Source organism: Peromyscus leucopus, chromosome 14 (assembly GCF_004664715.2).
Source record: "Peromyscus leucopus breed LL Stock chromosome 14, UCI_PerLeu_2.1, whole genome shotgun sequence".
In the NCBI taxonomy this organism is placed as follows: Eukaryota; Metazoa; Chordata; class Mammalia; order Rodentia; family Cricetidae; genus Peromyscus; species Peromyscus leucopus.
The window spans coordinates 37,004,726-37,017,620 of NC_051075.1; the positions used below are offsets into that span (position 1 = coordinate 37,004,726).

A 12,895-nucleotide genomic window follows, 5' to 3' on the forward strand; every position below is an offset into this window, starting at 1 on the left:
AGCAGGCTCCCTAAGTCTTTCCACTAGTCACCTTCTAAGTAAGCTTTTAGCCCTCAGCGACTAAGACCTTGAGACTTGATTCTTAAACTCTCTGGTCTGAGATATTTTAAATCCGTAGCCAACTTCTATGTGCTACGTATTTTTCCATGAATCAGAGAAGAAATATGCAGCACTGTAGCCACAAGGCAACGGAACCCGGCCAGCTCGCCCTCTGTGTCTTTCCAAGCCTTGTTTCCCAAGTGTCACGCGTAAGTGAAGATTCAGCATGACAATCCAGCTGGATTTATTAACAGTTGAATGGACTATCAAGAAGAGGTTTATTAACCAAGAAGTCAATTCACTGTAAAAGAACTGCTCAGAGTCAGAACCGTGTCTCTACAACACATGTTCTGCTCCTTCAGGAAAACTCCTGGAGAAAGGCCACTTTGGAAAATGTAAGAATATCACTGCTTTCCTTGGGTGCCGCTATGCCTTGGGTACTAAGGACGTTTGCCCACAGTCTCTCTGAAATTCAACAACTCATCAAGGTACAGTCTAACCCCATTTTATGGGTGGAGGAGGAGGAGGAGGAGACTGGTCACTACTCATCTGTTTTCTCCTCGGTCCCCACAGGCAGTCAGTTCCAGGTCGCGAATGCTTCTGGGTCGAAGTAGAGACTTTCTTAGGAGTTTGCTCGGGACTGTCCTTAGCTGTGGGTATCCTCGCGACATAGCTCTGGTTGGTGAGAGGAAGGGAACTCTTCTGAGGATGTCTGGGAAGGTGATGCTTTCTAGGTGTGGATGCCGGCGGCGCTTGTTGTTTCTTCCGGTCTGGGATGTGGGTGGGAGGCTAGCGACAAGGAGGCCATGTTGTCGTCTTCAGCTAACCACAAAGAAAGAAAGATACACTCGACAGACAGCGGGGCAGGAAACGAGAGAGAAGCTAGCGTCTGATTAATCCAGCGAGGCTGGGGTGCTGGTAGATGACTGAACGTGCCCCCTAACTGATTCGGAGAAGCTGGGCTGGCCGTGAAGGGGCTTGCTCACCCTTTCCTGCCGCGGGAGACCCCGATGTCGTGTCTGCTTGGGAGAGCACATCCCAGTTTGGAGTTTGGGAGACAGCTGCGTGAAGGAACGTTCGCAACATCATCGAGAGTGCCGTGGGATGCCATTGGAGCAAAAAGAAAAAAGACAGAGTGGAGTGAGGTGGCACCCACAAGCCAGGGCCACAGGCCGTCTGCGTCGTCGGGCATAAAGCAGAAGGCAGGCGGTCCTGTGGAAGGCAGCTGCAGAGGCCCTTCATTCAGCCATCGCTACAGAATCAGCCACCCTCGAAACCAAGGGGCTTACCTACGGCTTATCATTTCCCATAATTCTACAGTCTGAGCTGAACGCAGCTGGGTGGTTTTGAGTGTCAGCTGCAGTTTGAACACTCAAAACAAAAAAAAACAAGACAAAACAAAACAAAAAGCTTCTTTACTTGACTATCTGGTGCCTCTAGGCAACGGCCGGGGCCTCCCTCTCTTCCTTCGTGGAGCTTCTGTGTGGAAAGCTTGGGCTTCTGCACCACGTGGTGATCTCTGCGTGGTTGGATTTCTTTCCCTTGCATGGCTGCCAGGTACTAAATGTGTGGCCCCAGAGGTACCAGAACATCATTTCTTGTTAGTTCCACTTTCAACCTCATTCTGTTGCTCAAAGCACACCCAAGGCCGGCTTAGTTAAGACAGGAAGTATCATCAGGCTCTGGGTGGGAAGGCTGATACATCCAAATGGAGAGAGGTGCTTTAATATTTCTCTAGTGTTGTTGCTTTTGCTCTTTTGGGGGGAGGAGGGCTGCCACCCAGCTCCCAAATGCGTCACACACGGAGGCTTATTCTTAATTATGAATGCCAGGCCTTAGCTTCTTTCTTAGCTAGTTTCTTGCTAGCTTTCCTTAACTTTTATTATCCCATCTACCTTTGGCCTCTGGGCTTTTCCTGTTCTCTTACTTCTGTAAATCTTACTCTTACTCCGTGGCTTGCTGTGTAGCTGGGTGGCTGACCCCTGATGTCTTCCTCCTTCTCTGGCTACTTTCTTTTCTTCCAGACTTCTTCTATTTATCCTCTGTGTCTGCCAGCCCTGCCTATCCTTTCTCGTGCCTCACTATTGACTGTTCGGCTCTTTATGAAACCATCAGGTGTTTACACAGGCACAGTAACACAGCTTCACAGAGTTAAACAAATGCAACATAAACAAAAGTCACACACCTTAAAAAATAATATTCTACAACATCTTAGATCACCCATGCAGGATGAAAGATAATCAGTCCGTATCTCAGGGTGGTCGATATAAACATCAGAGCTAGGATTTCTGCTTCATATCTGAAATCTGAAAGGAGAATTCCTTTCAGACCCCTGATTCGTCTTTAGTAACTCAGAGCAGAAAGTGTAGTGTGGTTCGGTGGAGGGGTAGGTTTGGCTCCTCTGATCCCCTTCCTCTTCCATGTGGTATGGATTAAGCACAAAGGTTCACATCTGTCATGGCGATGCTTGAGTTGAGAGTCAGAGTTTCCTCTGGATCCACAGAGATGAGTGGAACTGAGTCAGGTGCTAGATGGAGCCAGAGTCAGAGCTAAGGCTGGGTCTGCCTAGGCAAATCACTGAGTCCTGGCTAAACTGAGAGATCAGAGGATCCCCTAACACTTCCAGAAAGGATGAGCAAGGGTGTAGAGAACATGGCGTCAACTCCAGACACCCACCTTCTGACTCTCCCAACTCTCACCTATAAAGCCACTAAACAGTGCACCCCTCCCCCACCCGAGAAATAGCCAGCTGTCACCTTCTAGAGGTGGAAGGTGCAGGACGGACAGCCTAGGGAGCTGAAAATACCGGAAGGGCTGAGAACACCCCTGAGGGGCAGAAGACATGCCTGAGGGGGCTGACAAGCTATTAGCAGGGCTGAGAACACCCATAAAGGGTTAAGGATGCTCTAGAGGGTCTGAGAACACACCTGGGGGGGGGCTGAGGATACTCTGGAGGGCCTGAGAACACACCTCGGGGGCTGAGAACACTCCAGATTGGTTGAGAAAACTCCTGAGGGAGATGAGAACGAGCCTGAAGGGTTTTCGGATTCTACTGAAGTGTTTGTAACACTCCTGACGAGACTGAGAATATACCCAAGAGGCTAAGAACACTCCGGAGGGGCTGAGTGGGATGATCTCATGGCATTTCCTGTACTGTCCTAAAATTTACCCAGCCAGAGAGACTGGAGGACAGATACAATGGTCGGTGTCTTGCGGGTCGAGATGAGGGGATTAGTAATTCAAAAGCTGTGGAGGGCGGACAAGGCTTCTAGGTGATGGGATGGGTGGGAGGTTCCTACCCCACTGACAGATAAGACCATCCAGGTGGAGGGTGTATTTAGGTGGAGAGCAGAGTTCAGTCAGGAGGCAGCTTCGGTTTTGAGGCGCCTGTGAGATGTCTGGGAGGACACAGCTGTGGAAGGATGCAGGAGTCGGGACTCCAGGAAAGAAGTGTTGAAGGCTGTAGCATTGGTGTAAATGGAAGCGGAAGCAGGTGAGAAGCACCAAGGGAGAGCTGAGAGGAAAGCAGGAGAGAGAACCATGGCACTGAGGCCCTGAACTCACTAAGAGAAAACACACACACCCTCCCCACCAGAAACACTCTCCTGCCTCCCCTTGTGGAAGGCAATGGAGATTGGCCCTCCTTGCCTCCCCGCCCCCCATTCAGTCTGTCCAAGTTAGCCTGCCTGTAGGGTTGGCTTTCCTTTCTCTTCAGAAACACTGACCGTGCAGAGAGGAGGCTTCCCCAACTCTCACAGAGACAACTGAAGTTCTTTCTCCGAACCCAAGAGGCCCGGTAACCCCCTGGACCCTTCCCTTCAAGGTCAGACTTGATGAGGGGGCAGAGCCTCCTCTGACATATGGGCCATGGCCTCCAAGGCCACTTTTCCCTGAAGAGTCTTTCAGGGAAAGGTGAGGAGAGTCGGGTGGGGACCATGGCTTCTGTGTCCTCACGGTGAGGACACACAGTGCTCACCTTCTGGTTGGTACCAGGCAATTCTGAGCTCATTGCCTTTTTCATATTTATTCTGGCGGCCCTGTTCTAGGGCCTGAGAAGTCGAATGTCCCAACACTGAGTTCTTTGGAAACTTCACATCTTCAAGTAGCTGGCACCACACTGGCGTTCCTCTCTCCCCGGCCTCTTCCTTTGAAGGAGGAGTACGACATTATTAATAAATGACACGATTTCCTTTGGGTGGGTTTGTTGGCAGCCACAGTCACATGCACAAGCTGTTCCGAGCGCTGTTGGTTGTCTGTGGCTTGAGGGGGACTAGAGGCAGCCTGGTTCTTACGCTTGTTCCTCATTTCCATTTCTTTGTAGTTAAAATAAACACAAGACTTTGTCAGCCTGTGTTCATCCTTGGAGAGAACCTGGGCATTCTCCCTTTGGCTTTATCTCTTTGAACCGGAAGAAGAAAAGTTGATTTTTGTTTGTTTTTTTGAATGGTGTTTGTGTATGTGTGGGTGGGGGGGAGGGGAGTGTGTTCAACCAATCGGGTGTGTGGGAGCTAGAGGTTGACATCAGAATGTCTTTAACAGTTTATCAACCTTCTGTTTTGAGTCAGAGCCTCTTACTGAGCCTGGATCTCACCACTTCTGCTAGACTGGCTGGCCAGGGAGCCCCTGGGATCCACCTGCCAGCACTGGGATTACAGACAAGTATCATCACCCCTGGTTGGACATGGACCCTGGGGTGTGAAGTCAGGTCCTCAGGCTTGCACAGCCCGTACTTGAGCTGTGCCCTCTCCCCAGGCTTCATTGGTTTCCATGGATTCCAATGTGATGTTTACATTCTAAACTGGACAGAGACCCACAGGAGAGTGAGGTGGAATGCGGGTGGGTGGGAGGGGAGAGGTGGGGTGAGGGTGGGTGGGAAGTGTCTGCCATAAATTGGAATTGAGGAAATTTAGGGAAAGCCAGAGCAACAAAACAGCATTTCAGAATCAGGGAATTTCTCAAAGCATTTCCCGCAAACAGTAGATTTCAGTTACAGCAGGAGAATGGATGGTGGGAATGCTAGAGGGTCTCGGCTTGCTTAAAAACAGCCCGGCTGTCAAGAGTGATGCAGCCGTGTGTGTAATACGATCATCAAGGAAAGAAAGTTTTCATGTAGCAAACATTTCAATGATTCACTCCAAACTGAGATCTTAGAGTCGCTTCCAGGGTGGTTCACTCACCAGCTTGGAACTCACCAGCACAAACGGCAACCTTCTGGTGCAAGACACATGCCAAGGTAAGCAGACGCAGCAGAGGGGCAATCTGCATTCTCTGTTTCTTTCTGCCGGCCACCGGCATTCACGCAACTGAGGCAGAACCCACACAGTTCTCGGCCCATCCCTCTGCAGCCGCCTTCCAAGTGAGCTGGCTGGGACACAAGGCTCAGTTGGTGACCTGGCCACCGCCTTGGGGTTTGCTTCTCTTGTCCCGGGTGTCTGACCGCTCCTGATGTGGTTTCTAGGTATCAGGACCCCTTTCAGCCACCCCTCTGACTCTGGGCATGTGGTTCTGTGATGGTCACCCCGACTCCAGCCCTGCTAACTCTCTTGACTCTGGGCCAGGTGTTAGTAGATGAATAAGCTGGAGGAGGGGAGGGGTGGGTGGGAGGCCCAGGCACAACATTTTCCGGAAACTGCATTGTAGTCGGGTCTCCAGAGAAGAGATGTCATTTTAAAGGAATTTCCAGGCGTGTGTGTGTGTGTGTGTGTGTGTGTGTGTGTGTGTGTGTGTGTGTGTAAGGTGGGGGAAGGAAGATAACAGTAAGGCAGAGGAAGTTGGAGTAGAAGACGAGGAAGACAGGAGGAAGACAGTGGCTGCCGTTTATTAGTTCATTCACCCATGTCCCTCCCATGCAGCCATGCTTAGACACGTTCTCCCAGGATCGTATGTACACAGCTCTCCTTATAGACCATGGTCAAATTAAGCCACTTTAAAGCAACTCAGATGAAAATCATATCACTCTGTTTCTTTCTTTCTCTCTCTTTCCTCCTCCTTTTTTTTTTTTCCCCCTGAGACAGGGTTTCTCTGCGTAGCCCTGGCCATCCTGGAACTCCCTCTGTAGACCAGGCTGACTTCAAATTCAGAGCTCCACCAGCCTCTGCCTTCTGAGTGCTGGGATTAAAGGCGTGCGCCACCACTGCCCTGTGTCACTCGATTTCTACAGGCAACATTCAGTATCCCTACAAGGTTCCTTGTCCCAGTAATCTCATTCCGAGGAATCCATAAAAACTCTAGAAGAATAAAAATAACATTAGCCATCGTGTATTGTCTGGTGATTGTGTATTGAGGGGTTTCCACGTGTTGACCCCGCCCTGACAGCAGATGATACCATCACCTGAGATGGTGGAGCAAGGGAAGGGTAGATCTGCGCCACTCCCCTGGACCCCCGAAGAGTCTAGCATCCCCTGTGTTCCAAGGCTGTTGGTGGGAAGAGCAGGGCCCAAAGTCTCGCTCTTACATTCCGTGAGGAGTGGCCCACATGTGACAGAATGAGCCGTACCTCCTCATCTGCCCAGGGTCCGATCCCCTCATCTCTCAGACCACCCCGGCCTCTCCTTCCTCTGGTTCCTTCAGCACTCTGGGGCATCTGCAGCGGAGCGCAGAAGTCTCCCACTCCCCTTCCTCCAGGCACAGTGCTGCTCAAAAATGTGGCCCAAGACTCCAGCTGGGAATTCTCTGGGGGAGCTTCTACAAGTGCTGGCCCGCTGGGCTGGGATCCCCGTTCCGGACTCTTACTGTCCCCTAGAGTAGGAGAGAAAGCTCACTGGGGTGAGTCTCCCAGGAGCAGGGGGGACCTGTCTCACTGTGCTCCCAGCTGAGCACCTGGTGACCTATGGAGTGGTTTCCTGGGAGGAAAATGAGGATAAGGATGGAGGGACATGTGGAGCGACGGTTGTGGGGTGACCGGAGAGGGTAGAGGGTGAGAGCTTTTGCGGGAGAAAGAGACAGAGCAGGCACTCGGTCACCGTCTTTCCATCCCCTTCCTCCCTCAGACACATAAATTCAGTTGCAGAAAATAAGTTCTTTTGAAACTTGAGCTCCAAAGGCCAGAATGAGTAATTGGGTCTAAAGTGGGTCACGAGGAAGTGATAACTAACACACAGACGACTTTAACTGCTGAATCAGAAATCTCTACACTATGTTATAAAATACACAGGGAGGAAAATAAACAGAGGAGAGGCATGGAAGGAATCCTACAGTAATATTTCCACCCACAAATTCTGGCTTAACACACACTTAGGGGGCTGGAGGATGTTCCAATGTTATGTCCAAGAGCTGAAGAATCGAAATCAGACAGAAAAGAAAAGTCCCAGAAGAGGTAGACACCACTGAGGTTCGCTCAGGCCCTCACCCAAGAGCATCCTCCGTCTGTGTTGGCTGCTCTGCTCCACCAGCAGGCAGGTGTGCAGCAAAGCAAGGGTACCCTAGAATAAACTCACAAATAAAGACTTAAAAATCTGCTTCTTGCCGGGCGGTGGTGGCGCACGCCTTTAATCCCAGCACTCGGGAGGCAGAGCCAGGCGTATCTCTATGAGTTCGAGGCCAGCCTGGTCTACAGGGAGAGATCCAGTACAGGCTCCAAAACAAGACAGAGACTCTGTCTCGAAAAAAAAAAAAAAATCTGCTTCTTCCCTGCACCCCATATAGACAAAACCTACCTCTTCGGGTTTTACTGACTTCCCACATGTATGTATGTGTGTGGGGGTGGGGGTGGTGGATGTGTGTGTGGTGCACATGTATGAGCATGCATGTGGATGCCAGAGGCCAATCTTGGATGTTGTTCCTCAGAAGCCAACGACCTTGTTCTCTGAGACAGGGCTTCTCTCTGGCAGAGGCTTAGGATGGGTGGGTGGTCCACCAGCCTCAGGGATCCTCCTGCATCTGTCTGCCTTGCAGACTGGGATTACTAACGTATCACCCTGCCCTTTGTTGTTGTTTTAATTTAAATGTGGTTTGGGGAACTAAACTCAGGCCCTTATGCACACACTTGATGAGCTATCTCCCCAGCCCCGGGTTTTTTGTGTGATAAATGTATGTAGCATAATATATATTATCATTTGAACCATCCTTTGTTGTTTTCAGACACGGTTTCTAGGCCGGCCTAGAATTTGTTATGTAGAGCAAGATGGCTTCGAAGCCACACAGAGCTCTGCTTGCCTTTGCCTCCCAAAAACTGGGAGTAAAGTTGTACACCACCACCCGGCAACTGTAATCCTTCTTAAGTGTGCACTTTATTAGCATTAAACACATTTTTGGTGTTGTACAACCATCCTGATTTCTAGAACTTTTTCTTTATCTACACAGGAACAGTACCAATAAGCAATAACTCATTTTTTTTTCAATCCCTAAGCCCTTGGGAAGATCGCTCTACTTTATACCCTCTGAATTTGATTTCTCTGTGTATGGGGGGGGGGGGGGAGGGGGGTGGGGGGTGCTGGAGTGATGGCTCAGGGGTTACAAGAGCTTGCTGCATAAGCATTGGGACCAGAAAAGCTGGGTGCATGTACAGCCCTGACCCCAGCATAAGGGAGGCTGAGGCAGGAGGATCACGGGAACTCACTGGTTACCAGCCAGGAAAAGAAATAGGAGCTCCGAGTTGAATGACAAAATTCTGCCTCAAAGGAATGAGACAGAGGATGATAGAGAAGGCACCTGATGCTCACACATGTGCAACACACACACACACACACACACAAACAACACACACACGTTGGTGTGTGTGTGTGTGTATATATACAACATATACACATAACACATACACGTACACACACATATACCACACACCATATATATACCACACATTCATCATACACATCACACACACACATACACATATATACCACACATTCATCTCTCTCTCACACACACACCATAGACATATACAACACACACACACACACACCAGCATGTCTGCGGCAGTCCCTCAAGGCCTGACAACCACCGGGACTGTAGGTGGGCCTGCAGGAGTGCTTGCCTACGCAGTGGCTACTTCAGAGGAGATGAACTCCGAGCTAACAGACCCCACATCTTACTCAAGGGGCCACAGACAGGCCTGTCCTTGGCTCTGGAGAAAAATGCTATCTGTCTTCCGAGGTTCCAAGCAAGACCTCCTCTTGCTTTAGAGACATGGCAAATCTATCTTCCAAGGCTGTGTGTCACCCACACATCCTTGGAAAGATGGTCACATGACAGGTGGCCAGTATCTCTGGTCACAAGTTTCACAGAAGTGTGGGAGTGTGCAGAATTGTCTCCAATATTCTCCTTTTCAGGGACCCGGCATATTTTTGGCCAGGACTATCTCACATGTCTACCTCTAGCCAAAAGAGAGGCCATGAAATTGAGTGCATCTGGGCAGAGGGTGCCGCAGGAAAACTGCAGTTCTGTTTGCAGGGAGGTAAAGGAGACCGGAGCATCCATGGAGCCCAGCAAGTTCTGTGCGACCGAAATCCTTTTCCCGTGGTGCAAAATAATAAAATAAAATAAAAGTATGGCTTATTGCTTTGTCTAGAAGCAATTTGTACAACTCAGACATAAAATTTGTTCTTTTGTCCCAAACAAATACCCTTTTACTGGTTTTGAATAAGTTACTTGACTCCATGTGAGTGTGGCACACAATTTCAGGGACATCGAGTAAAGTCTATCTTTATGGCTCACAGCAGTAGAATGCTTACCTAGCATGGACAAGCCCATAGGTCCAGTCCTTTGAAGGGGGTGGGAAGAAGCCAATCATGTGGTGGTCTGTAAAATCATCTATTTTTGGTGTTTTTGAAACGAGGTCTCCCTATCTCCCATGTAGCCCAGGCAGGTCTCGACACCCTGTCCTCTGCCTCAGGCACCTGAGCTGGGATTACAGGTCCATACCTACTATATCCCACTTGGCTCAGTCTTTGTAATGAAGAAAATCTCTGTCCTAAAAGGCCCTCCCATTTTTTTTGGAACATCTATACCTTAAAAAGCACGCCCTACCCTGCGAACAGATAGGTGGTTGGAAAGAGATTTATAAATATGCCTTTTCTGGTATCATTTATTTTAGGAGTATTTTTTCACCTCATGACAGTCACTTGAGGCTGACAACGTTTCCATGGTAACCACGTTCAAAAAAAAAAAAAACCTGGTTGCTGGTAAATATCGATCCTTCAGTGTCTCAACACCCTTGATTACTGCGTTGCCTCCCCACATGAAGGGGCTTCATGTTAGGGCACAGGCCACACCCAGCGCGCCAAGGGCATCCTCAAGGGATCTGCTGGTTCTGGGGGGAGGTGGAGGGATGTGAGGCTCCCAGGGGGAATCTGACTCAGCCTACATGGTGCGGTTCACTTCCCCCACCAAAACTTCTTTGTTTCATTTTCAGAGGCCCGGAGGAGAGCTCGGGAAGCTATCCTGTGCCAGCATGAAAGGGGCAGGCGGGGGTGGGCCTGAGCATGCCTTTCCCAGAGCCACAGAAGTTTGCAAATGACTTTCCAAAGCCTTTGCTACATGACTTTGAAATACAAACGCTCCTCTCCTGAAAGGGAGGGAAAGTTTTGAATCAGGGCTGTGCCACTGGGTTCATTCAAATCCGAGTCCAGGGCATCATGGGAGTAGTGGGCGGGACTAGAGGAGGGCAGTGGATGGGAGGTGTGAGCCTCTTCTGCAATAATGGGGAGAGAGCTTTGTTTTCAGCAAGATTGTGTGTGTGTGTGTGTGTGTGTGTGTGTGTGTGTGTGTGTGTGTGTGTGTGTGTGTGTGTGTGTGTAATGGGGATGAGGGGAAGGCCTGTTAGAGAGAGCGACTTGGAAAACTTAATTTTCCTTGCCAAGAGCTAATGGACCGTCTGTGGTGTGCCTGAAAATTACATTCTGAGCAGCCGAGAGAAGCCAAAGCGAGGCCTCTGCAGAGTGAATTTGGCACCCATCGATCATCTCCGAGTGAGACAATCTGGAGGCTCTTGTGTTTCTCTCCGCTGTAACCAAGAAAACAAACAAAAGCCCCGCGAAGCTTCACCTGGCAACAGTCGGTCACTGGAAAGGAACTGGAACCGAGATAGAGTTACTCAGGCTTTGTCCACGGAGTTTCTGAAGCCCGAGTGCTGATAGTCAGACGGGATTCTTCCCGGTTCCGTTTAAACTTCACCAAGACAGCGCAGAGGTTGTGTGATTAAAAGACTCTGTACACAGACCACCCAATCTCCCGATGGCTTAAGAACTTTGAACAGAATAAAGGGATTCCAGAACTCCTTCCTTATCTTTGTCCGGTGTTTGCAGAGGCGAATGTGTTTCCCTGAGGCGTAAGTCTAGGAGACAGCGCAGTTGGAGAAATCCTTCATTCGTCCCCATAGCCAGCCTTTATGGAGCTCTGGCCACCAACCAGCTGGACACTCTAGGAGTTTCCAAATAAGATCTGATGGGATGTTCCTCCCCCCCTCCCAGAAGGTGAATATCGTGATCGCTATAACAGAGAAGTTAAGTGACTTGTGCACAGTCACACAGCTAAGGCTACAGGAGACCACACTATGTGTAAAAATGACACATAGGATCACTCTAGTTTTGTGGCTCAGGTGTCGGAGCAAAATGCTACAGCATAATGGACAGAGGAAAATCCAGCTGTGGCAAACTGTAGGAAGGGGCAGAGGTTCTTAAGGCAAGAGCAGGGTCTCGGGGGTCAGTGCGCAGTCTCATCGGAGATGTGTTGACAGGCTCCCCAACCTCAGAGGTCTCTCCAGGGTCACTTGTCCCCTGCCCACTGGGGTGGCTGCAGCCACAGAGAGAAGCCCAGGCTGCAGGCTGCCAGGAGCCTGGCTGGTCTCTTGTCCTAACAAGGCAAAAGAGGGAACCATTTCTAGATAAGTTCTCCTTCCGATGATTTTTCTGAGGTGAGTCCTGTCTGTTTGGGTGTCTGCTTCTCAGCAAATCCTCTCAGGCTCCACAAGGACTCATCCTCTGATAGGCATCCAGTTCCCTGGTGCCCTTGCATTCTGTTCCTGCGGGGATTGATCCCAACGTTCCTTTCCTGCAAGGCTCCTGTTAGGCTAACAGCGGCGATGTCTGAATACCAAGCATCTTATCAGCAAAACGCACCCCTAGTTTACGCTGCCTGCTTCCCCGAGGGAATGGAGCTCTGTTTAATCCAGACAAAGAGTTTGGGACTGGGATGTGATCATCTGTTGGCGGGAGTTAGAAAGCCCAGGCTGACGCCTTCCTCTGCTGCTGCTTCACTTGCCCTTCGTACCGTGAGAGCCTCAACCCTGTCATTATGGATCCTCTGGTTATTAAAACTAAGAAAAAGCCAGCTCTCCCCCACCCCAGCACAGTATGACAATGTTTCGATTTTCAAAACATATAGGCACCTCTAAGAAAGCAGGTAACTAGATCAGTTAACACGGTTTAAAAACCCACTGTCAAGCCCCATTGGATGAACCGACAGTATTGAAATCTCAAAGGTTTGGTTTAACCAACGTGCGAGCACACAGGTTGGCGATTCCTCTGAAGGTTTTCTGGAAAGAAACACGACAATTGGGGTCACTGTTCACATCTGCTCGGCGATGCGTCTGTCTGAGAGGACAATGTGAAATTATGAGTTACAAGAGCTTTCAGGTTGTAATGAGAATTGAGGTGGGAAAATTCAAGCCAATGAAAGGGGCATACTTCGAGAAGGTGTTCTCTGCAGGAGGACTCAAGGTAACAGGCTTTGCTGGCAGACATTGTTTTCTTCTTCTGATTATTTGGCTTTTGCCCAGGTGAGGTGGGAGGCGCAGATGTTTTGACTCTCGTGAGACAATAATTCCCTTCATCGTTGTTTGAATGCCTTGTTTGGACCATTCATCATGATGGCCAGGCTGTCTGTGGCACCCCCAAAAGTATTGTGAGGGGCCAGGAGACCT

The 12,895-nt window shown here is 49.7% G+C and overlaps 1 long non-coding RNA gene across 1 annotated transcript; it reads left to right on the forward strand.

Annotated features, from left to right (window-relative positions):
• Nucleotides 1-4,914: 4,914 nt before the first annotated feature.
• LOC119088979 lies at nt 4,915-9,556 on the forward strand. Its single transcript, XR_005092741.1, has 2 exons — nt 4,915-5,272; nt 9,306-9,556. It is a non-coding gene; the product is annotated as an uncharacterized LOC119088979 (long non-coding RNA).
• Nucleotides 9,557-12,895: the final 3,339 nt, after the last annotated feature.